The sequence below is a fragment of the Bombus flavifrons genome, chromosome 10 (genome assembly GCF_040668555.2).
Source record: "Bombus flavifrons isolate JBK064 chromosome 10, iyBomFlav1_principal, whole genome shotgun sequence".
Taxonomy (NCBI): Eukaryota; Metazoa; Arthropoda; class Insecta; order Hymenoptera; family Apidae; genus Bombus; species Bombus flavifrons.
The window spans coordinates 12,530,939-12,536,007 of NC_138451.1; positions in this window are offsets into that span (position 1 = coordinate 12,530,939).

Consider the following 5,069-nt stretch of genomic DNA (forward strand, 5'->3'; position numbering starts at 1 on the left):
GCTCGTGACACTCGGCTGAAAAATTCGTCCGCGTAGCTGCGAAATCGTAAATGTGCGAAGCAAGATAGAAGAAGATGAAACTCGTGCTCCTTTAGTATAAATTTATAACAAACTTTGGTACAAACGATAATCGAGTTAGTCAGTTCGTAAACTCATTTACAACGATCGAACGAGCATTTTGGAGTCTTTCGTGGAGCTACGTCTTCGTCGAAGGAAGAACGAGGAACATGTTTTGTAAGAAACGACAATTTGTAAAGAAATTTCGTCCACGTTTGGCAGATGTTTGCACCTTCTTTCACCTTCGAAGCGTCGTGTGCTCGCAGCGACCAGCGATACACCGAACATTTGTTTCCGTCGCAGTGTGTTGTGGCGCGTGATTTCCACTTTTCTTCGATCCTTGCCACCTCGAATGGGAACAGGCAACGAGCAACACCTTCCGTTGAACTGGCAATGGAAAAGCGAACGAACACAGAGGAGGAACGTTGGAGAAGGAACAGCAACATGGATAGAAAGTTGCTGGTTGTTGCTTCAGCGAGGGCGCAGCTTACGAAAGGTGGCGAGACTCGGTCGTTTGATAGCAACGGTGAACGACACCGATTAAAGTGGCGTAGCTACCGTGCGAATCGCGCCTCCCGTGTTACCACCTGTGGAGCCGAACGAGAAAGCGATATAGAAATTCCAAGCAGGAAAGCGAGTTCACTTGTTGATTTTAGGAAACTCTAGGGAAAACGCGCACCAGCTGCAACTTGTTGCTAAACCGGCACGCTTGCACGAGCAACTCGTTCGATCTTCTGCTGCTGCTGCTGCTGCTTCTCGGTCAATTCCTATTCGTCTCGACTGGTTTGCACGGTTGCTCGATTGGAGCGTCGACAACGGCCAAAGACATTTCGCGCAGATAGAACGAGATAGAAAGCCTGTCCGCGACAGGCGCCCCTCTATCTCCCTATTTCTATCTACTGTGCGTAATTAATTCAAGAAGAACGGATAGCGACACCGACGATCGTCTTTTACACGGGTTCCTCGTTTTTCCCTTTAGCCTGTTCGTCGATCGTTTTCGTCGGACCAGCGGTTCTTAACACTTTGTTTACCACCAGAGTATTCTCATGAAGAGGGCACGCGGTTGTGTCGACTTCGAAGGATTCGAAATTCCCTTTGGCGCTTTTTTTAAAACTCGTAAAACGGTGTGATAGAAATGGTATTTTGAAATCCCGAAAAGTGGCAATGTTTTATAACGCTGAATAAGAATGCGTACTTTTGTTTTAGGGAAAAATTAACTGAAGACATTAGGCGCTTCTCCAGAAACTATATTGTTCGACGTTGCACCTACTAAATGTTCGAAACTCTGCATTCGATTAACTTGAAATTTTCGCACACTATTCCGCGTAACGTTACATAGAACGTGGCGTGATATTCTTTTGATATCTTAATCCGTGCAGTTTGTATAAATGTTTCGAAGGTGGTTTTCTTCAGCTGGAAGTAAAATATCGTCCCTAATAAGCCGTCATTTTCTTATTTTCCAAAATTAAGGAAGAATAAAATACACTACATCGAAGATGATCTTACTTTCTTGTATAAGGTTGCACAAAACGTTTAACAAAGCGTCTAGCGTGAGGAAGGTCGCGAGTCTGCATCAGACTCGTCCTTAATCGTTTCTTCTTTTCCAAACGCTCTCTCGTTCGTCTTCGCGATCTGTCGTCGGTAAGAGAAGGTCTCGATGCGATTCAAGCAACCCAAGTCATGGCATCGCGTTGACAGTAATCGTAAGAATGATGCCTCCGGATAACAATCTCGTCGAAATCCTAGATATCGCGGATTACAGAAAAATTCACTTAACTGGTAATTGACGAACAATTCACCCATTTATTTATTTCTTCTCTCTTTTCTGTCTCGTCTATTTTGTTCATTTATTTATTTATTTATTTAACCAGCACGGATCATCGTGTACACGAGAACACGAAAGTGTAAGTGAAGCGTAAAAGAGCGAGCGCTAATTTCAAGTTACGACTTTTCAAATTTCATACGAGTTGTCAGCCTTGATGCTTTAAGTTGCGTTCACATTGATCCAATAGCATCGCAGTCTAGTGATCCGATACAGCGCTTTCGTTTCAGTAAGCAATCCAATCCAACGACAGGATCGAAAAGCTGGCTTTACGTTAGTCCGGTCGCTGGTTCCAGCGATTACGTTCCACAATGGTTTGACTGGAATTCGTCGATGTCTACCTTGTTCTAGATTTCTTTGAACCGCTAAATGTGGTGAACTACGGTGGCAGTGGATTCGCGTGAAAATCGGATAAAACAGTAGATGTACGCCTCAGCCAGCATTGGATACCGAGCCACATCTGAATTCCAGTAACGCTGGAATGTCGCATTCTCGGTAGCGTTGGGGATAAACGCTGAATTGAAAAGTAGACTTTCGGTGCAGTTGCTGGACTGGATTGTTTATTAGAATGGTAACACGGTCGACGAATGGATCGAGGATTTGAAAAAGTAGGGTCAGGTCCGCTATGGTTCTACGCTGTTCAAGACGAACAAATTATCATGGTTATTTATTTATTTATTTATTCACGTGGATAAAATTTCTTTGGTGTATACGATGCAGAGAAATGGGAGACATAGACGAAACATGCAATATAAAAGTATAAAATGGAAGAAAAAGTAAACGTAAAATTTAGACGCGTGTACCGACAAAGCTGGCGAACCAAGAACTGTTCACAGCGTTAAGAATATTTTTATAATTATGAAAAGTTCCGAGATGCGACGTATCGTGGAAATTGTCAAGCAATTTTCTTGTTGTTTCCTCGCCTTTGTCTCTGTCCATCCTTGCGTCAAAAGCAAAGCAGAACTCGGCTTAACGACCTTTCGAAGACGTCGCGAGTAACGATTCGCCCGTAGCCAAAAACGTAGTAGTCCAGATCGAAGAAAAGAGTAACAAAAAGAAAAAAAAAAAGAAGGAAAATAGCGAACGATAAGATAGACGTGATCATCGATAGGGAGGCCAATAGGGTTTCTCTAACGCAGCTTCAAGTATCGTCGACGAACAGGAACGTGGTTTTCTTTCTTCTGGCCAATATAAGAAGCAGCGCGTTCGTTCGCGCGTACCTGACCGCTAAAGGTGCATTTACACCGAACGAACAAGGATATTCGCTCATCCGGTTTGGCTAGCGTAAACTCGTTGGGAAGCATAACAATTTAGGTTTAAATTACTTAATTTGGAATTTTTCATTTGCTTTAATTTCATTAGCAGTATGTACCTAAATTAAATTACCTATGTAATTATATTATAATGAACATAATAATAAATATAATTTATAGCGTAAATCGCTATAGCCCGATATCTGTATCTGATTTAAGGGTTGATAATATTAATTGAAGGATATTATATATGTTATTATTATTATGTACAGGATGAATCAGTAAAAACTCGGAAATCTATTGACGTACCATCGGGAAATGTTTGAAGTGAAATTTTTTTAATGCTTCATATTCTTTTGAATACTAAGGCAACCTTGAACGACGTAAACTCAAGAGAACTGTTTTTCATGCATTAAATTTGACAAATTAAAGTTAAGATACCTCTGTTAGATCGATGGTTTTTCGATATAAATAGGTTGATACTTTTATACAGAGAACGTTCAGCTGGATCGACTGATGTTGTAAAAAATATACGGTGCTGTTTAAAAAACTCAAGGTCACCTGGATATTTCAGAAGATACAAGATATCGAAAAATGAAAATCTACTCGTCGGATCAGGCTCCTCAGGCATACTAAAATTTCATTTGAAATATTTTTTTACATAATCACTAGACAACGAATCATTTCATGTAGCACTTTCTACCGTGACCAACCCTGTATCTATTAATTTAAATAATAAAAATAAATAATTATAATTAATACAAAGAAATATAAGATACTTTCAGTTTCAAGTAAAAGATACAACATATTTCTTGCTTCGGGAATTCAATAGCAATTAAATCATCGTCAAAGAGGAGACTTTGTCCGAGCCAATAGTTAGAAATAAGACAGCTCGTGACTATAAGCGAGCAAATTCGTGGCCAGATATCCGGACACTACCGTACCACGTTACATTACAAGGAAGTACATCCTGAGCAACGGAACGAAACATCTCTCTGCTCGCCTATAGAGATTCGTCTTGCCACGAATCGAAACGAGAATGGAACGCGCGAAACGTTTTAACTCGAACGATCGATTACATCGAAACCCTTTCTCCCGTCTACTCTGCACTTTCCTCTTATTCTTCGCACGAGTTGACTTTGCGTCGATTATCGTCGTCCTTTCCTCCTTTCATCCACAGCATCGCCTGGTTCTTTTCTTTCGATCGGTGTACAATTAGAAATGAAATTTCGAAATCGGTTTCTATTTTCAATCAGAACTGTTCGATCGTCTCTACGCGCTCGTACAGACAATTAGTTCAATGATGCTGTAGTTCGACGACAAAAAGTATTACGATTACGCAGACTTTTATGTGCATCCGTGTTTCTGAAATATCATTGAAAGAGCAGAGAAGCTCGGTAGAAAATTGCTTCACTCGTCAAGTAGCATAGAAAACTGTGTACTTTGAATATTTTTGTGCGTTCCGTGCAATTTTGCGCTTTTATTCGCATTTTTCGTAAATGCATAAAAGCCCGCAGTCTAATGTTCATTGAATGAACGGACAGAGGAAGAAAATAACGTTCCTCCTCGACCTTCACTCCGTCGCGATCTTCGAATTTGTACATTTTGCACTTATCTTAGCAAACGAAAACATATCTTAACGTTGTAAGAAAATATTTAACACGAAATTGAAGCAAAAGACGATACGTACCGACAACAATTTTTCTATATTTTATGGAACTCTCAGATATTGCTTAGCGTTAGAGAAATACAGTTGGGTCGAAGATGACCGAAAGAAAGTAAGAGGGGGATTAATGGGATTCTATCGTCAGTGTTTCGCGAAACGAACGTCGGTTTCGTGCTTTTCCTCCCTTCGTGCTCTCCCTTTCCTCTTTTCGCCTACGTCTCGCTCCGCTCTTTTGATCGATGAACAATCGGAAAAGAAATTCTGTGATCGA